At 39.6% G+C, this 21,577-nt stretch overlaps 1 long non-coding RNA gene and 1 other non-coding gene across 2 annotated transcripts in view; both read left to right on the top strand.

The window, feature by feature from the left end:
• Positions 1-10,908, top strand: part of LOC149873123 (uncharacterized) — a 37,118-nt gene extending 26,210 nt beyond the window's left edge. Inside the window, exons 3-4 of the long non-coding RNA XR_016439838.1 lie at positions 9,244-9,329; positions 10,541-10,908. This is a non-coding gene — a long non-coding RNA (uncharacterized LOC149873123). The remainder of the gene's footprint in view (positions 1-9,243; positions 9,330-10,540) is intronic.
• A 10,289-nt stretch (positions 10,909-21,197) lies between these two features.
• On the top strand, positions 21,198-21,280 carry TRNAL-UAA (transfer RNA leucine (anticodon UAA)). The gene has a single exon. It is a non-coding gene; the product is annotated as a tRNA-Leu (tRNA).
• Positions 21,281-21,577: the final 297 nt, after the last annotated feature.

Raw genomic sequence — 21,577 nt, 5'->3', positions numbered from 1 at the left:
TGACCACGGATTTTTTAAGAACAAATTCTGTCAAATCAATTTGGTATCCTTCTTTGCTAGGGTTCCTGGTTTGGTGGGTGAAGAGACAATGGTGGACATAAAGTATCTGGATTTTAATAAGGCTCCTGATGTAGTCCCACATGATGTTCTCATAAATAAACTGGAGAAATGTGGGGTAGATTTTATTACTGTTGGGCAGACATGTAATTGCCTGAATAACCACAAGCAATGAGTAACTAGACATGGATTAATGGCAGAATGGCAGGAGGTTTCAAGTGGGATTGCAGAGATCTGTTCTAGGTCCAGTGCTGTTTAGCAGTTTTATTAATGACTTGGCTGCCAGAAATGGCTTCTTGGTCATTTTGTGGAAGACATAAAACTAGGAGGATTACAATCAATTAGGAAGATCTTAAGAAATGGAAGAAACGGGCTATGTGCAAAGAAAAATGTAAGATTCTGTATCTAAAGAAGAAAAACCAAATTCACAAATGCAGAATGGGAAATAACTGACTAGGCCACAGTATTGTTAAGAAGGATATGGAGGTTTTGAGAAATCACAGAATCAGTATGAGTCAGTAGTGTGATGCAGTCACAATCCCTCCCCCACCAAACCAAACCAAACAAAATACATACAATTTTGAAATGCATTAAGAAGAATATTGTATGTAAGGTGATAGACATGGTAGGTGATAATCTTCTCAGTGCTGGTTAGGTCTCAGCCAGAACACTGTATGCAGTTCTGGGCTCTTCATTTTAAGAAAAAATATAGAAAAACTGGAGAGAGTCCAGAGAGGAGCAACAAAGATGATAAAAGAGAATGTAAGGTATTAGAGGAAAGGGTGAAAGAGCTAGGCATATTTAGTTTGGAGGGAAAAAAAATAAAGGGAGACGCGGTAGCAGTTTTCAAATGTTTAAAGTCTGCCATAAAGAACAGGAAGAACAACTTTTCGCTTGTTCCTGGGGGGCAGGATATGAGGCAATGGATTTAAACATCAGCAAAGCAGATTTAGATGGCAAAGCAGAAACATTTCCATACTATCAGAACAAGTAGGATAGTAAGAGAGTGAAACAAGCTAAGTAGGGAAGCTGTAGAGCAGTGGAAGCCAAGATTTTTTGTAGGCATGCCACAAAGTGGTAAAACCTGGACCCTTCCTGAGTGCCACTCTGATTATCTTGCCATGCCCTATCTGTTGATCTGCTTTCTGCTCCCTGCCTTACCGATCTCTGTGTTCCCTGCTTCCTTTCTGACCTACCACGTGCCACACAGAGGCTGCCCATGCCATTTGGGTCCCATGAAGTCCAGGCTGGCCACCATTGCTGTAGAGCACGGATGGACAATTATTTCAGCTGGTAAGCCACTTAATGAGTTTTGGTGAGCTGTCGAGGGATGCACATACAAAATCTTTCAAAAGATATCATTTTAACAAATTATAAATAAAAAGTAAGTTGTTTACTAAAAATCAAACTGGTTTGACCCCAGTACTCTTTCCTGCCATGGCAGGGGGGTCGGACTTGATGATCTGCTCAGGTCCCTTCCAACCCTACTAACTATGAAACTAACTATGAAATTATAACATTTTAATTTTAATTCAAAAATAATTTTTGCCCTCATTTAGGAGTAGTGTGATTGCATAATAGCTCAAAATAAAGTCTTACTTTTGTATATTGTGTGTGAGGAGAGTATGTAAGGTAGGTGGGGTGTGTCTGGGAGCTGGGCATGTGCATATGGGGGAGTGGGCATGCAGAGTGAGTGTGTGGGGGGCCATATGTGTGTGAAGGGGGCCATCAGCGGGCAAAGCATGGGCTGCTCCAGGTGGAAGCAGGTGGGGATCAACCCCAGGGAGAGCATCATGGGCCAGATCCAATCAATAGACAGGCACCCACCTGTGGGCTGGATCCGATCAGTTGGAGAGCCGGATTTGTGGGCCGTATTTTGCCCACCTCTGCTGGAGAGGCTCTTCTTTCATTGGCCTCTTTCAATCTTTCAAGAGGTCAGAGAAGCATTTGATAGGGATGATGTCAGAATAGTGCAACCTGCATTTGTGCAGTGGTGGATTATCTGATTCTTGAGGTCCTTGCCAAACCTCAGATTTTATGATTCTATGGTTAACATTTAATATTTTCATATGATGGAGACTATATCTCACTGCTTTTTTGTTTGTTGGCTAGTATAATGGTGATCTGATCTTGACTGGAGGCCTCTGTATCCAATTACTAAGTTATAAGTTCCAGATGAAATCAGTAGGAGTCGTGGCTGCTCTGCAACTCTGAAACTTAAAGTTTTTCAAAATGGATACTGAAATTTGAACTCTAAAATGCTAATTTCAGTGCCTTAAAAAATGACCCAATTTTCAAAAGCACTGAGTATAGAGTACTTAAGAGACAGCTATTGAATACTCAGCACTTTTGAAAATCAGACCTATATTTAGGCACTTCAGCATAGTAGTAGGCTTCCTAAATTTAGCCAGCCAAATGTAAAAATTTTGGCCTCTAAATCCTTTCAAATTCTGCATACTACAAGACAGTTCTTGTATTACAGAGCTGAGGCAAGATATAAAAAACACTCTCAAGATCTGCTGTTGGGGCATAGATTATTTCCAGAAAACCTGAGTAAAAAATAAAGTTTTATATCACACATTTGAATTTGGTTTATTTTCTTTCCTGCAGCTGGGTGGTTGTCTCACATATATGCCAAGAATTAAAGTACAGTATGTACTGTACCTGTAGTTTATGCATCTATTATTTGCTCAAATTTTTTCCAGGACTAGGTCATTTCAGGCAGGAATCTGTTGCCAGCTAGGAAAGGAGAGAAGGAAAAACAAAATAATGTCCCTTAGTGTGGGTGGTAGTCATAAGCAGCATATTATTGGTCTGTTGAAAGGCAGCAGTAGTTGGGTTTAGTGGCGTCAGGGACAGCTTCTCTGAGCATATTGTAGAAGAGAACTATTATGGGAGCCTGAAGTCCAGCATGCAATTAGGGTTAGGTAAAGAGATTGAGTAATCAGGCAATGGTTACTGTTATATAACTTGTCGGCCTGTGCCCAGGGAACAGTTGTAACTTAATATTATAGCGGTAACTCTTAGCGCTACAACTGCCAAAGGTCAGTTGCTATTTCCATTATAAACCTTGTTTTATAGTTATTTTATAACCCAGACATTTTAATTCAGGTCAAGCTAAAACTTGGAATACACTTTTTTATCCGGAAGGCTCATCTTAATGGCTTAAATCCATCAAATATTATGGAGGGCTTTTTGGGGAGGGGGAGGGGGTTAAGATTCTAACTATTCAAAATAGCAGGAAGGGCTTGATAGTTTCAGACTTTTTTTTAGAATTAAGTATGGGCTTGCATACCTTTAGTGCTAAGTTAAGTTGGCCCCTGTGCTGGGAGCCCATTCCCCTCTTTTCTGTAACCACATAAGATACAGCTCAATGACTGCTTTTACTAGAGAAAGATTAGCTAACATGGTTGGTGATGCCTGACAGATAAAGGGTGTGACCAGGCAAAACTGAAGTGATGACTGGATCCCACTGCACTTCTACATGTACTAGCACTTGGAAACCAGAAATGGAATGACCATGAGTTGTAAATTTTATAAAGGAAAGTATTATTGCCTTCCTTTCCTGTCCCCTTTCCCAACACACACTACTTCAGTGAAAGCAGAATTTACATATCAATGACATTAATATAGTACATATTACAACAATGGCTTGCTTTTCAGTGGATTGTATTCAGGAATGTACATGTATACAGGTAATTAATATGATGAACATCCACTAAATAATACCTTCAGATCTTTCCTAAACAGTTCTACCATATTGCCTGCATTAATCTACCTGACTAGTAATGGCAGTAAGTTTCTGATTCATTTTTTCAAGCATGATTACTTGTCATCAAGGCCTGGGAAAATATGACCCATTATTGCATTGCTAAGTTGTATATCTTTGCGTAAAAGTATTTATTTGTCATTTGGGTTAGAAACATCAGTTTCATCTATGCTTCATAGGACCATTTTTGGATGGTTCAAGAAACAAAGAGTAGTGGTCTATCAATAACCTTATATGGCATCCAGCACTTTAATCTTTAAAGTCTTCCAATGATAGGAGGAAAAAAGAACAAGTGCAGCTAATCCAAAAAAGACTAGTTCTGAACAACTGGCCTATTAGTATTTAAAATAAATAATTGGAGTCAAGAATGAAGTCCCTCCTATAGTCCATTTACTTTTTAATGCTCTGCTTAATTTGCATATAATATCACATTTAATCTACTTTATGTGATTCATTATGGAAAATCCTCAGTTCACAACAACAAAAAATTTGAAAGTTACCATATTCCCCTCAAACTGATGCTTTGTTCCTGTCCTCATGATTTTGTTTTCTTAGCCATTTCTTTTCAGCAATATATTGTTTTGGTTTCTATTATTCATGTTTAACTTGTATTATTTATTTGATTTTTGTTACTGTCATTATGATAGTCATTTGTGGCCAGTTCACTTTTATAGATTAATTAAAACAGTTGTTCCCGACCTTTATAGACTCAAGGCATCTCTCGTTAGACTAAAGGTACCCCTTGGAAAGGTACCCAGGTCTTAGTTTAGACTCATTTTTTGATTATGGACAAATGATACAAATATTTTTCTACTGCAAAGAACTCAGAAAGTCCACAACAGGTCAGGATTTCTTTAATTCTTATTCTTATTTGAAATTGTTGAGTTTATCTTGGGAATCATGTTTGCATATCTAACAATGCTAACATTGCATGATACCCATGAAAGGATAGCCAGGCACTTCAGTATCCTGGTTAAGAATCACTGAACTAAAGATTAGGATGCGTAGAATTAAAACTTACCATGCAAAGAATCAAAACTTTGATATTACATCTGTCACCATAAGTTTCATGGTGTATACAAAGAGCATCAGGCTCAGTTCAATAGTTTTTTATGTAGCAGGACTTAAATTTTAGTTAACTAAAAAAAACTGGGATCTAGATCATTGTTACCTGTAATTAGAGATAGCCTGAGCCTAAAGCATTACACAAGTGGAGTGGTCTTGGAAGACATTGTGCTTCACAGGTGGACCTCTGAAGTAAAACTCCCACACAAGGATCCTTCTGTGCTCCTAGATGATAAACGGTTATAATTTCCTGCTGTCATACAACATAATATTAAACTTCCACACCAGCTCAACTTGTCTGGCCAGTGCAAAGTGGAGAAAAGACCCTGGCCAATTGCTAAGTCATCTGCTCAAGGGAGAATTAGTAGTCAGAGTAACCAGCATGAGGGAACAATAGATGTGTTTTTATTCCCCTTTATCTCTCCATGGACACATAATCTTAACCATAGAGGTTAAAAAAGGGGCCTAATTTATCAATGTATTATTTCAGTTTTATGCTACATTGAGATCAGTAGAGTTACACTATTATAAAGAAAGACACAGAGATTAACTATTCTCACATTCACTCCAACAAGGAACGTTGATGTTTATGTCCCTATTCAAGATAGAAACCAGGTACCCTTATACATAGGGTGTTCCTGCACAAGTATTTTATTAGTTTCATTTGTACAATTTGCATGGTGCTACTCAACCTCAGGATGACAAAATCATCCTAAGGTAAGAACTGCAGTTGACAGTATTTTCAGGACCAGGTTCTAAATTAGATACAATAAGTACAATTACAATTGCAAAAATATATCCATTTTGAGAGTCTGACTTTTGTCTACCAGTATTTCCCATTTTAAAGGAATATAGCTTAGAATTATAAAGCCATTACAAGCAAAATAAATGTGCCACCATATGTCATAACAATACTTAGGGTGAAATTACACCAAGCAGATGTATGAGAAAAGGCCTTCGATACACTGTCTTATCCCATTCACATAAGTAAACTAAATGGCTGCAACGTAGATGATTACACGGTCAGGTGGGTGGTGAATTGGCTTAAGGGACATACCCAGAGAGTGGTGGTGGATAGGTCAATATCGACCAGGAAAGATGTGGGCAGTGGGTTCCCCCATAGTTCAGTCCTTGGACCGGTGCTGTTCAATATCTTCATCAGTGATCTGGATGAGCACTCTGTTCAAATTTGTGGACCACACCAAATTATGGGGCAATGTAAACACACTACTGGGCAGGGAACAGATTCAGGCAGATTTGCACAGGTTGGAAAAGTGGGTAGAACAGAAGAGGATGCAGTTTAACAAAGATAAGTGTAAAGTGCTACACCTAGGGAGAAAGAATCACCAACACACCTACAGGCTGGGAGATGGCTTCCTAAGTAGCACAACCGCAGAAAGGGATCTCGGAGTCATAGTCGACTCCAAGATGAACATGAGCCGACAATGTAACAAAGTGATCAGTAAAGCTAACCGCACTCTATCATGCATTAGCAGGTGCATCACAAACAGGTTTAGGGAGGTGATACTTTGCCTCTATGCGGCACTGGTAAGGCTGCAGCTAGAGTACTGAATTCAGTTTTAGGTGCCGCATTTCAAGAGAGATGTGGAAAACCTTGAGAAAGTCCAGAAGAGGGCTACTCAAATGGTTAGGAGCCTGGAGGTAAGGTCCTATGAGGAGAGATTGAGGGCCCTGGATCTCTTCAGCCTCTGCAAGAGAAGGCTGAGAGGAAATCTAGTGGCTGTCTACAAATTCATCAGGGGGAGAAAGCAAGGAATAGGAGATGCTCTGTTTACCAGGGCACCCCTTGGAGTTACTAGAAATAATGGTCACAAACTAACAGAGAGCAGATTTATATTACACATCAGGAAGAACTTATTTACAGTAAGGGTTACCAGAATCTGGAATGGGCTTCCAAGGGAGGTGTGCTCTTCCCTACCTTGGAGGTCTTTAAGAGGAGTCTGGACAAGCACCCAGCTGGGGTCACCTATCCCCAGTGCCCTTTCCTGCCCAGGGCTGGACTCGATGATCTATTAAGGTCTCTTCTGACACAAATGTATGAAACCTATGAAAAGAAGGATGGTCCTCACTAAATAAGAGTATAAGGTTGCTAGTTTTTACAAAAAGCATTAAATTTAATTCAGACAAAATATATTCAAAGGATTATTTGTTGTTGTTTAAAAATATAAAGGAAAGGGATATTTCCTTCCTGTGATATACTGTATTATTTCATCTTTCCCTCTCTTTTCTACATTGTTTTGTTACTTGGTTTTTTTCTTGCAGTAGTTACTTAACTACTAGATATGTTTACAATTGCGATTCTGTGAGCTTGAAAAAAAGAAAGAGACAAGCACATAACACAGAGAAGACAAGGTTCAGATGCTGGGTGGTAAATAGCACGGAGGGAGAATGTGGAGAGAATTAGTCAAAGTCTGTTGTAATGATTTGGCCGAGTGAGAGTGGTTCATTTGTTTTTTGTTCCTGTTCCAAAGTATTATAACATTATTGGAGATGACTTCATAGGTCAAGTGTCACTAAGAAACCAAGTATTTTTATTTAACATTAAGGGTTTTGAACCTGCCAGAGAGTCAATATTTATCAGGGACACTTCGTTTAATATTTTTATTTTCTCCATAACCTAATCCACACTCTACAGTTGACAGCTTAGGCAGTGGTTCACTTATCCTGCTTGTGTCTGTAACAGTGTGTACTGACTCAACTACTTGTTGCTAAGAGCAAGGCTAAAAGAGCTTGTTAACTTATTACTTAGTCCTGTGGTATTAGAATATATGTACTATTGCATGGCTTAGGGCCAAATGCAGATTTCAGTGGTGTTTTTTGTCCTATTTTTGGATTTCTAATCTGGAAATTAAGTTTACTCACTTTCTGTAACATATGTCATCAAGAATGAAATGTGCAGCTTGGACCCAAGTTGTGCAGCTCGGATTAGAAGGCTTTAACTTCATTTCATAGTCATAGAATCATAGAATAATCATAGAAGTCGGGTCGGAAGGGGCCTTGTAGATCTTCAAGCCCGACCCCCCGCCTGGGCGGGAGAAAAAGACTGGACTCAAATGAGTCCAGCCAGGTAGTCATCAAGCCTCTTCTTAAAGAGCCCCAGGGTAGGAGCCAGCACCACTTCCCTTGGAAGTTGGTTCCAGATCCTAGCCGCCCTAACTGTGAAGTAGTTCTTGCGGATGTCTAATCTAAATCTACTCTCTAATAATTTGTGTCCATTGTTCCTTGTCATGCCAGAGGGCGCTAGGGGAAACAGCGTCTCCCCTAAACCCTTTTGGTCCCCCCTAGTGAGTTTATAGACAGTCACCAGGTCCCCCCTCAGTGACAGAAATAGTAGGAATACTTTCTTTAACAGGGACAGTGGCTTTGAATTTTTTTCCTGTAGGAATGGCAAAATTAATTATCAATAGCAATATAAAATTCCTCTTCCTTTTCATTTGCCTTGGAAATTCCTGGTTTTAACTAGCATTGGAAATGCCAGGATACTTGGAGACAGGATGTTCTTGTGGAGTTACTGGCTGTCCAGAAGGAGGAAGTACCAGAAGTCTCACCAAAATTCCTGCCCTGGAGAGAATGCCAGACTAGTTTTGCATGCTCAAAGGGCTGTATGGAACATGCTAATATTTGTCCAAATCAAACTAAAGTTCCCTCCAAACATTTTGAGGCCTACCCAGTACAAATGACCAGTCAGTTAAAAAAGTAATATTTTAATCAACTAACAAATTGCAAGCTTGGGTGATCTATTGTTTCAAAAGAGTCCGTTTCTATTTTTCTTGAGTTGCTAATGCAGATCTCCAGATTTTTCAGAGCCTGATGATAGCACCAAAAACTTAGCATGTTTTACTGTTCTTTTTCATGCTGACACAGTCATGTATTACTTCTTTCATCAACATGATGAGTGGTGGACTCACTGAGGGCGAGCAAAAGAACAGCAGCTGCCACCACTGCAGAACTGGTGCCATTGCCACCACCCAGAGTACAGAACCTGGTTGTTATGCCTCTGACTTCTTTAACTGATACCATGAGGTTAACAGATTCTGAATTCAGGGACTAAAGAGAGCAAGGTACCTTTGATTGTGCACTAAGCTATTTATTTTGATTTTGGTTTGATTTTTTTATATGGGAGAAAGTATGTAGTGCAGAAGAATAATTTGGATAGACAAGCTGATTCTTTTGCCCGGGGGGGGAAAAAACCCAAAAACTTTTACATTGCTGGTTTCCTTTAATTTTGAGTTCACCAGGAAGAGAGAAATCTAATGTTAAGAACAATTAGAGACCTTTTTTTCCCTTTGCTTTTCTTAACAAATACCACTTGATTGTGTATGGAACAAAAGCAAAAAAAGGAGGGGACAGAAGAGTGTCATCAGAAAAACATGCCAGTCTTTCTACTCACTACCAGAACTTCTGTTAGGTCAGCCAGGTAAACAAGCATTTTTTTTCCTTTTCAGTAGGTATCTGTTGTTAAACAAAACAAGTGATGTTAGAATAAACAAAGAATAAAATAGAAAATAAACCCTAAAATATTATAACTCTGTTATATAAATCAGTGTTACCTTCTCATGTGAGATACCATGTTCAATTCTAGTGACAATTCCCAAAAGGTTAAGAAGGGGTAACAAAAAATTATTAAAGATAAAGACACATATACAAGAAGACCGTGGGAATTTTGAGTTTAGAGGCCAGCTACAGACATTATACATTTTTCCTGTTTAAGTGGTCAGAAGCCGCTCTATACCTATAATAGAACAGAATTTTGGAACACGTAGACTGGTTTACAATGGCAGATCCCAGTCTAATATAGACCTGGATTGATGTAATATTAGACTTAATCTGTCTAGGTTTGACAGATGAATCAAACTTTAGTACCAGGTCTGCTAGCAGATCAAGTTAGGTCACTGTCTGCCAGCATCTCAGGCACCTTTGCAGGACCCTGCTAACCCCACTTCACAGGGAGCCACCCCATGCTAAGATATTCCAACCAAGTGCCCAGCCAGCCCTGTCCCCCAGGCTCTCACAGAGCCAAGTAAGCACAAGATGGATGCTAACAGGGGTGATGGGAAGGGGCTCTCAGCCATGCCTATCTCCCTGGTTCTGTACCAGCTTGCGGGGTGCATGGGGGTCCCTGGGTGAGTGGGCAGAAACCCACCCAGGAATCCCCATATGAGCAAGGGGCACTCAGCAGCACTTGGCAATCTCTGGCAGCCTGGTGAGGCTGCAGGTCACACTGGGAGGTATGCTTGAGGACCCACAACCTGCTGGCCTTGGCCAATGCAGTCAGCCTACATTTCCCCCCACATTGCCTACCCGCAGAAAGGGTGAACTTCAGCTCCATTTCCTCCTGATCTAACCTATGCCATCTATAGAAACCTGTATAGGTTTCAGTGATTCCACCTCAGGTTTTTGAATGTCTGTACCTAGCTAGAGAGAACAAGAAGAAGAGCAGATGTGATGGTGGTATAGAAAATAATTTAAAAATCACATAAAAATAATGTTGGGCACATTCATTTACAATTTTTCATCATACAAGAAAAAAGGGTATTTAATGATACTGAAAGATGAATGATGTAAAACTGATAAATCAATTTATTTTCCACAATGAGTTCTAGTTTTTTGTATGTCTTCTTGTCTCAGACCAACACAGCTACCAAGTACACCCCTGAAACATAGAAGAGGCCAAATTTTAGCTGATTTTGGATTTTAAACGTCACTGCAGAACGACAAGATAGATTTTTTACCTCGCTGCCTGCCATCTGACACCTCCAAGGAAGGAATTATACCTGATCTACACATCAAATAGCTACTCAGCACAATTCACAAAAACACTCTCATGGACCCAGATAGAGACAGCCTTCCATCTTCAGCTCCCTCTGTGTAAAAATGAAGTTTATTTCCTACCTATGGGGACTTTTTATCATCTTGTACCATCTATACTTTCCCCAGAGCCTGATGAAGTTACTCTGATCCCAAAAGCTTGCAGAAGAAGACAATTTTCTTGTGATTTCCCAGTTGGTCTAATAAAAGGTATCATTTTGGAAGTAAGAGTTCTAGTTTTTTGTAAGTCTTTTTGTCTCAGACCAACACAGCTACCAAGTACACCCCTGATTAATCTGTGGAACTCCTTGTTACTCAGTGGGCATGTCTACACATATGCCTGACTGCACAGTTGTTACTGCACAGTCATTTACTACTCGCTTTAGCAAGTAACTTCTGGTACTATGCAGTCTTGGTGCCACACAGGTCATTCCTGACCCATCTGCACATTAACGGTGGCATCACGGTTCATGCCCGCTGATGTTACATCACCGTAGTGATGACCTATGTTGCCGTTGCTCATTGTTCCACCAATGTTGCATCTTGTGTAAATACTCCCATTAACATTGAGACCAAGAGCTTACTTGTATTTTTTTTGGGTAAGATTGGATATTTGCATGGATAAGGAAAGCTACAGCTATGTTGGGCTTTGACTTCCAAATGTTTACGTAGATGCTTAGTTTAACTGCACTGAGCAATCACATAAAAATAAATGAGACTGCTTATGATAGGAATATTAAAAAGTTGTGTGTCTGCATAGAAAGGATTAAAACTTGCTTTTAGAAGGAATACAAAATGTGGCAAAGGAAAACCATGAGACACATATATTTCTTGCATTTTCCTCTGAAGTATTTGTTAGTTATCCCCCTGTTAGTAACAGGACTCTGGACTAGATTGACTATTGGTCTGATGTGGCAGTTTCTGAATTCCTATGTGGTATATTTTTCTAAGTAAAAGGGGGAAAGAGTATTATCTAGTTTGCAGAGAAGCATTTCTTGCTTACAAACATAATAGGCTGGGATTTGGATTTTTCCTGAATTCATATGAAGAATAACAGCTGGAATTTAAATGTAATGTTCCAGCTGTCCACAAATTGAGGAATAAAATGAAATATTTAAATGAGCTCATCAAAAATAATGACGCCTGGCTAGGAAACAACTGGGCAAGATGCAGTTTAAAATCTGGAATTACTCTGAGCATTGCTTGTTACTCCAGTACAATTTCAGTTTAATTCCAGTAAACATGCAACTTATTTCTACTTTATTTTCTTCTCATGGCTATATTTTAACCTCAGTTGTCCTTGTGCTATTTCACTGAAGAAAACAGGGTGGCATGAATTGAAGGAAGGAGAGATTTTTGACCATTGGCCTTGCTTCCATTATGAATGTCTGCAGAGAGCTCCACAATTCCTTTTTTTTTTTATTCCTACATAAAAATAGAATCAAAGGAAAATAAAACAAAGCAGGAACCAGAACTAGACATCAGACCTAAAGAACTTTGGGTTTGCGTTTGGGTTTTTTTTCGCCAGGCCCTAGTTTTCAGATTGGCAGTAGCACAGCCCTTTTTTCTACATACACGTGACCCTGAGCTGTCACAGAGGAGAAATAGAAAAGGCTCTGTCTCCTGCTTGCATGGCCTGGCGGGAAGTGGGTGGGGGAAAGGAGCCACATAGATCCTCCCACCCCAGGTTGCAGACTCAGGTCTTGGTGGGGGCTGCACCAGGTCTAGGCAGCAGAGGGGTCCCTTTCACCCCAATCCCTCCCCCCCACCCCCACACACACCCAACCATAATTCCCAGTATGGCAGAAAGTGGCACAGGTCCGAGCTGTGGCTCCTAGCTGCAGCTTGGGGGAAAAGAACCTCTCTGCTGCATGGACTTGGCCCAGCCCCCACCAAGATCTGTGCTCACAAGCTTTTGTGGGGGGTGGGGAGGGGAAATCTGTGCAGCAGAGAGGCTCCATTCCCTCAGCTGAAGCTAGAAGGTACATCTCAGGGCTGCACCACTTTTTACTGCAGCAGGAACCATGGCTGGAGGGGTGGAAATGGAGCCTCTGCTGTGTGAACCCAGCCCAGCCCCCACCAAGACCCAAGCCTGCAAGCTGGAGGGGTCCTTGTGGCAGAGGGGCTCCTTCCACCTCCTCCGCCACTCCCCAGCTCCAGCTAGTTGGGGGTGGTGAGCTGGGGAGAGAGGCCCTCTGGCCAGTCGGAGGGGGAGGGGGGCTACTTAGCTGGGCTCAGCATCCTCCCACAGCTTCCTGGGAGGCATATGGGAGTGCTCCCCAGCCTGCTGGCCTTAGCCACTGCAGCCAGACTCTGAGCAGCCCCCACCAAACCAAGCACGTGTGGTCTGTTCAGTTCTGATTTATCTAGACTGCTTTGAGTAAAGTGCTATATTAAAGTGCTTCCATCTCAGGCTTTTTGAATGTCTGTACTTAGTTACAGTCTGACTATAGTGTTCCAGAAGCAAGTAAAAACATGGCAAATGTTCTTTCAGTGTTGAGGCCAGAGGTGCAGTCGTACCCAAGGAGGAGCTGTGGCAGTCTCCAGAAGAAAACAAACGTTTAATTTCTGTGCTCTCCCTTTTTTTTCACTGGACACACGGCAGGTAAAACCAAAGGGTGTAAGAAGCTGGGCCTCTCTCCTAGAATAACCTGGCAGTGGTAAACTCTGCATGCCAAAGCCACAATGTCCTGAGGACATTCAGATACATCAGTTTGGTACACAGACCACAGACTGCAGGAAAAACTACACGAAACCAAGAATGTCTTCATGCAGGAAAGTATTTAGGAAAAGTATCTTGATGAGACAGGCACTAAAGAGGAATGGGTCACTTGGTGATAGATTTCTGTATCGACAGTCTTGTTAACATATTAAAGGACTAAATCCTTCTGGCCACAAAACACAAAAGTGCTTCCAAGATGTTTTAAATTGGGAGTCCCCTTCAAAAATAATCAGGCGGCATGAAATGTTACAAAAAACTATAAACCTATTACCAGACAAAGAAGAATGTGCCATCAGAAAAAAAGAAGTAATCTTTCCCCCCAGAATGTGATTTCCTAACAAATTAGTGTCACAGTATGTTCTGCAGTAGTAATGCTCAGTGAAATTTAAGAGTGGGGGACTATATGATTTGTAGTGGGTGCCATGACAATGGCAAGCAGTGTCCCATACCAGACAAGATATGCTTGGTCTGTGGTAAGAGAGGAAATTTGTTAGGGTATGTAAAATCAGATTAGTGAGAACAAAATGGGTGGAATAAATTATCCACGCTAGAATGGAAGGAAACTGTGCACAAGTGAATAGCTGTGAAATATATAATTGTTGAGGTAGTCACCAAGTCAAATAAAGTGGTCAAATAGAGTGAATGCACAACGGTAGGATGGTGAAATGTGCCATTTTAAAAACACAGTCAGTGGAAGTTTTTCCCAAAAATGAACTAAGGAATTTAAATGAGCTTAAGTTCAATACCTTAGCATATTACACCATAAAAGACTATCAGAATGAGGCAAGCTTTGACAAATCACTAATGCATGTAGTTAGTAGACTAGACATTATGCTCATGCAAAGGAAAGCCAATGTCCCGAATATTTATACTGCAGATAGTACCATTACATCAGCTCTAAGTTATTAAAAAAGCAAAGAATCGGTCACAGATAAAGTCATTCTTAATTCAGCAGAAGGAAGTGGATTATACAAAACATTATTGTAACATAAAACAGGCTTTTATTTACACCCTGAAGCCTTGGATTCTTAGGAAGTGCTTACTAAATGCAGTTGCAAAAGAGCAAACACTTAGCAATGCATTTACCAAGAAGCATTCCACTGGCAATACAACCAAACTGAGGATAAATTTGGAACAAGAACTAGAAATTGAAAACAAAACAAAACCCAGTAGCCAATGCCCTTCTTAAAAGATTGTAGGAAAATTAAGGATCTGTTTAGATCCAATTGACCTTAAAGCCATAGAACAGAAATATGATTATACAGTGTCCGAAGCATCCTAGAGTGAACTTCCTTCCTGATTATTCTTTTAGCTGAGGGTAAATTTGACCCATGCTGCTTGATATTTTAGACAGTTATTTTATTACTATCTCACATGACTATTAATTCATCATAAGAGAGGATGCTCAGATTGTTATTAAGTACAATTTCATCATAGAAGTGAAAATCACATGATACATTAAATGGCTTAAATGAAGTCTTCATACATGGTTTATAGATTGTTATTATCTGTTGAAAGACCAAAACAGAACAAATATGAGAACTTTATTAAAAAGGTATACAGAGCATAGTACACAAGATACAGTAACAGACTAAGGTCAGGAGCCACCTGAATTGTTTGCATTTCAGTTCTTTTAATATTCAAAATAGCCTTTTCCACAAAACAATATTGCATCTGTGTTGATGTTATCAATTACTTTCTTCTGTTTTCATGGCATTTTCAGTGATATTACTACCACGTAGGCCAGGTACAGACATGTCACGTTTACTGGCATAAGTGATTGGAAGCCAGTCTAAACCCATAATAGAAGTTCAGCACACATAGAGTGGTTTAAAAATGATGGCACCCCATCTAGGATAGGCAGCCTGCATGTCCACCCACCACCAAAGGGGGAATGTGTGGTCTGTTCACTACTGATCTAAACTACACCTCTTACAGAAAACTGTGCAACTTAGATCATTTCCGCTGTGGGCTTTTGGAATGTCTGTACCTCGCCTTCATGTTTATCTAAATGGCTTATTGGAACCTGAGTTTTCCCCCAAATGACTTGAAAACAATTCTGGTAAAAATCTTACTTTAAAATTTCACCAAAAAGCAGAAAAATGATCCATTTTAAAATGTGGAAACTGGGAAGAACTTTAATGTGTTGATCTAAAAAAAAAAAAATATTAAATAATTCATACATCTTTCAGTTAGCTCTACCAGGCACTGAAGAGACTCGGCTCCATTCCCAGAACACTAACCTACTGTGTGTGACCTTAAACAACTCCACCTCTCTGGGATTTTGTTTCTCTGCCATGCTTTGTCTGTTTTGTCTTTGCAGATTGTAAACTCTCTGGGGCCAGGATTATCTCTTATTATATATTTGTACAATGCCTACCACAGTGGAGTCTTAATCTCAGCTGGGACCTGAAGCAGCAATACAAAATACTAGGTAGCAATATCTAATATATACTTCAGTGTAGGATTAAAACACTAATTTCTCCCTTCCAATATGTATATATATTTTTAAATCCTTCTAACTAATGTACAGAGCATCTGTCTCAATGACAGACTTCTAAAAGCCACATTAAGGAAGAATTATGGAGCCCCATGAAGAAAATGGCCAGCAAAAAATGTAGCTATTTGTGAAGGATGATGTACTATAATAATCTACATAAGACAGAAAAGGAGACAAAGAGAGAGAGACTTGCCATCAACCTAGAAGTCTTCCAAGACTTATTTCAAGAGATAGGAAGGGAGTGGCCACAAGAAAAGGAAGTCAGAGATTGAGCACAATGGTGTGATCAGTAAAGAAAGCACTAGAGAGACTTTTCTGGAACAAAATAATCCCATTAACTCTGCACTTGTCTGTACCAGGTTCAGATGCAGCCAGTCCTAGCAGTTCAAAGTATCTGCCAGCATCAATCTCCTTTGGTTTTCCCTGTCTGAGAAAGAAGAGTAAAGGAGTGCCCACATACTCAGGGCGGAGAATAACCTTACTAAAAGAAACGGGAATTTCCCCCGCTTACCTGAGAATTTCTGCGAAGTCAGCCACACAAGTGAGATATATTTTTTTTATGCTCTTCTATTTCCGGGTGAAAAAAACTCTTAACTCTGCAACAGGAGCATGTCTTGCTTTGGAAATGACAATGGAGCTCATGGTCCTGAATCTGGTTTAATTTACCTCACTGGACTGGGATTCTTTTATTGACCTCATTAAAATTAATCCAAGTTTACAAATATGCAGGTAAGAGCAAAACCTGGCAAAAAGTAAGGAAATTATTAGGATTGGCTTGATTTGGAAATGTTTATTCAATGTCCATTAATTAAATGTTTGACTTGTACAAAAGTGAATGTGTTGTGTATAAAAACTGGGTCACCTAAATTTTGGGAAACCCCCCCAACATTTTAAAAATAGTGCATGAGGATTCAACTAAATTGATGGAATTGAAGTTCCCCTCCTCCCATTGGTTCTGTACAGTTTGAGACTATAGGGGGTCCTTACACTACAAATATGGGCTATTATGTTGATTCTGCATGGAAAGGGACAGAAAAATAGCCTGAGATTTAATGGAATTTAGTAAAAATAGCTTTATAACCTATGAAACTGAAATCCAGAATGTTTTAGTTATGTTAGGTCCTTGATAAAGAAATGAGACTCCTAAGTAAGATCAGGGCAGGTTCACTCTAAATTACTTTAGTGGTAACACATTAGGACAATTACCTTAAAATAGTGAAGTGAAAAGATTTTTCCCCACAGATCTAATGACCGCCTAGGATTATCTCTGAAGAAAATTCAGACAGAGTAGGCATTCTGTTGTTATTTTTAAATTCTCTTTACTGAATCTCTCTTGTTTCCATTGACTGAAGACACCCATAAGCAAGATCAGACTGTTGTGTTTTGCAGTTACAACAAGACTATCCCAGTAAGAGATCAGTGTTCATGTTTATCTCCATCCTTGGAGGTTTTTAAGACCTGGCTAGACAAAGCCTTGAGTGGGATGATCTACCATCTACTATGTCATACTGTCATTCGTGGTTTTGTGTTTATTTTTTTTTCCAAGTTATTAGGCAGTCTCTGTGATCCCTCATTTTTAAGGACAAATATTTATGCCACTTACAGGTTTTTGTTGGCATAGTTTTTGTCATTCATCAGAACAAAAAAGTACAGTAAACCATCAGGTATTTATTCCTCAAGATATTGAAAGATGGCACTTACAAGATGGGCGAGTATGCACAAAACTACAGCCCTAGATATGACCCCAGCCAGGGATTTTTCCAAGGTACATTTATTTGTATTCAAGTATAGCTAGTCTTTTATGTTTTATGGTTCTCTAATGACAGCTAACTTAATGAGACTGCATCATCATATGTACAAGAATAATCCAAGATATGATCAGACGTATAATCTTATGTTTTTCATTTGTGGAGGGAAAACAGCAGCATGATCCCTTTCTCTGACTGTCCTCACTACATTTTCTTAGGGCCTCTTGAATATCCCACGAAGTGTGTCTGCCCATACATGCTGCTGCTGTTGATGTTCGTTCAGTGTGTATTCTTATTGTCTGCTACATTCACCTTCTTTCCTTCTATTCCAGCTGCATTCACCAATGGGACTATTTATTATTAGAGGTGTCTTTCAGTCAACACAAGTGGACTAGTTCAGGGTCATGTTTAATGTCCTTGCCCTTTGTATCATGAAAGGAGTACAGTATGACTGCTCCCCATTACATTGTGAAAATTGGGAATTAGCCTTAGATATGTATTTCATCTAGGTCTCTAGACTGCCAGCTTTTTAAGTATTTCGCATGAAACTACAAGAAGAATATGCTGACTTGCTGTCTGAAGTTTTCGTCCAAGTGGTATTGTTACGAAGTATTTTAAATTATGTAAAACTTATACTTCATTATGTTACACATATAAATAACTAGAAAAAGAAAATGGGTCAAAATGATGCCCTGTGTGACTCCTCAGAAGTTAGTGTTGCTAGACCTGAAATTAATTTAGTCTTTATTGTTTTGTGAAAAGTAGAAGATCAGGTAGAGAAAAAAGATAAGCTTCACATGGGAATCTTTAATGCCTCTTTAAATGGAACAGATTATATTGTTATATAATTATTTCCTCCTTAATAACACCAAAGCAAATTGGTTACAGGCAACAGGAAATAAAACATTACTTTTAGCCACATTGCATTAATTAAAAAATAAGAAATTTCTGTCTGTCTCTTTTTCTTTCTCTCTCTCTCTCTCTCTCCCCCCATTAAATAGGCATTTTTTATACAAATTCATGAAAACTATGACCCTGATGCATAAGCATGACACAACATTCTCTCGTCTATTCAGCGACTTGTGCTTGAACTTTTATCAACATAGGATATTTTTTCCAAAACTTCCCATATGGATACAAGGAAGTCATGGTCAAAACATTTAGTTGTTGCTCTGACTGTTTACTTTGACATGTTTGACAACCAATATTTCTAAAGAACTTTTACTATTCATTGAGCAAATGAAACAAGATTAATGATGTTTTGTTGCTTGCACATTTTCTGGCTGCTGATAAATTTATTTTGCACAATAAGTTAGAAAAACAAATTTCAAGGAAAAGATAACGGCTCTGGAGGAGAGTTCAGCTGTCAGTGATACTTAATGATTGAAAAGTATTTGTAACACATTTGGCTACATACTCTCCTTTCATGTGACAATAATAATAGTTGAAGTTAGAAAATATTTTCCTCCATGCAAAATGTGTACTAGTACCAGCATGATTTTAAATGGACAGCTCCTCGTTTTTATTTCTTTCACTCATTCCTTGGGTTTGTTGCCAACAGCAACACACAGAATGCACCAGGGTGTCATAATAATCCTCCATTAAATCCCTAGTATTTAAATTTTAATGCTATAATTCAACAGCTGACAAAAGCCCATTGAGTAGGTCTAAGGAGAGGAAAGCAGCCAGTCCCATTTTCTCAGGAGTGATGCTATAGCAACATAGAATGAATTTGGGGTCAGGGAACAAGCTGTCTCCCAGCTTTGTTTGCATTTCCTTGCTAAAAGTAGAATCTGGTGTTATAAATTTTACCAAAATAAGTGGTTATTTTCATCTGCATGAAGATAATTCACTTTGTAAAACCCCTTGCCTTGAAAATAGAAGGCAAAACGACCAGAGAACAGACAAGCTGACAGGCATTTTCGCAAGTGTCACCATAGGGATTGTTTTATGGTCTCCTTGCCTCTTCTGTTTGCGTACTCCCGCCTCCCCTGCCCTCCAGCACAAATCATGCACCAGAACTTGAAATGTTACAACACACTTAATGCATTTTAAAGGAAATTAGATGAAGAAAGCAAAATCAATAACTATACAATTACAATCATCAAAGACTCAGAAAATATCTGGTATGTCATTTGCTATGCTTAACTGTTGGTATAACAACCGCTTTTGTATTCTGGAGAGCTTTGTTCCTGGAAAACAAATGAATACACCTGAAATACAATTGTCGGATGTGTCAAACTTTGCCCATCCAGAGCAACACAACTCCCTGAAGTCTGTGCAGCCAGCTTTAATTGTTAAAGCCATCTTGGTATAGGTCTTTTCAAATTAGATCTCAGTACAGATTAAGACACAAAAATTGAAGGTACAGAGTACTGGAACATTAAAATACTATTTTAAATAATGGGATTTAGATGTATAGTTACCATTTTTCCTTCTCAAAGTGGCAAAGCATTTGTTTGAGGCTTTAGATAATGAGGCACAACTAAAACTTCCATACAATGTTAACTTTTTTGTACCCACATGGGTTTCCTTCCTGGTAGTTCTTGTTGACCATCACCTTAGAAACGTCAAAACAAAGCTCAAATTAAATTTCCAGGTTCCACCTGATTTCATATTAAAACGGTGAAAGACTCATATACATGCAGAATAGTGACACAATATATAAACCAGGCCAAGTTCCTGTTAAACTTGATTCAGTTTTGCTTGAAAGGAAAAGTAGTGACAAACTTGATGAAGAATGTGGTTTGGGTTTCAATATGATATACAGACCACTGATTAGGCATCATCTGAAGTGACTGTTTCACAAAGCTCCATAAGGAATGAGTTGTAGTATTACAGTGGAGCTTAAAGGACTCATTACGGTAGGCATTATGCTTAGGCAGGGGTAAAATGACTTGTCCAAAGCCATCCTGCTACTTAGCAGAAAATCCAGGATTTAATATAAGAGCCATTGGGCTCCTATACATGTGCAGGGAAGGTTCTCCGACATGCTGTAATGGCAAGCACATTGGAGCTGACTTGATTAATTGAGTCTGTTGAAGTGTGGTAATTACCGTGCTCCAGATGACTCCAGTGTCATGTGTATCAGTGTTCCCCATGCTGAAAAATGGTGGTGGGGTGCTTTAAACTAAACTTATTCAACAAGCTTTAGTTCAAAGTGCCCTATTGCCATTTTTTCAGCATGTAGACATTGACACGCATGATGCTTTGGGTGCTTTAATTAGCGCAGCTCTCAGAGGTGCACTAATTAAAGCACCGTGCTTCCCTTCCCCTGTCCCAGAGCATGTCTATAAATGCCCATGGACTCCAGGCTCTCAGCCTCCAGTCCTAACCAGTGGACTACAGTGCTGAGCTAGTTCCTGTGCAAGTACATAGAAGAAGAAGACGCTGTGAGTGTAGAGTCTTCCGCCTTCTTTATCTCCCCCCTTACAGGATCCTAACAGATTACTATGGTTGGTACCCTATGTGGAAACCTAGAGCCTATTTCCAAATTGCCTGACCTATACCAGGATGGCCGAGTGGTTAAGGCGCTGGACTTAAGATCCTGTGGACATGTGTCTGCGTGGGTTCAAATCCCACTCCTGGTAGCTGCTGTTTTAGGGCACCAAACTATGGGGAAGTGTAGACAACTTGGACAGGCTTGCCTGCTGATGTTTAATATGGAGAAATAATCCACACCACGCTTAAAGGCTCAGCAGCGCTATGCATGCCAGCACCACAACTGAATGAGACCTGGGTGTCATGATAAACCACAAATTGAACATAAACTGCCAATGCTATAGATACTGTGCCTGGCAGAGCTAATCAAACACTGGGATGCATACAGCGAGGCATCTCAAGCAAGACTAAGGATGTCATCCTCCCACTGTACTCAGCGGTGAGAC

Source organism: Crocodylus siamensis, chromosome 1 (assembly GCF_052110815.1).
Source record: "Crocodylus siamensis isolate JL-2025a chromosome 1, ASM5211081v1, whole genome shotgun sequence".
Lineage (NCBI taxonomy): Eukaryota > Metazoa > Chordata > Crocodylia > Crocodylidae > Crocodylus > Crocodylus siamensis.
This window is presented reverse-complemented; position numbering and strand designations above follow the sequence as displayed.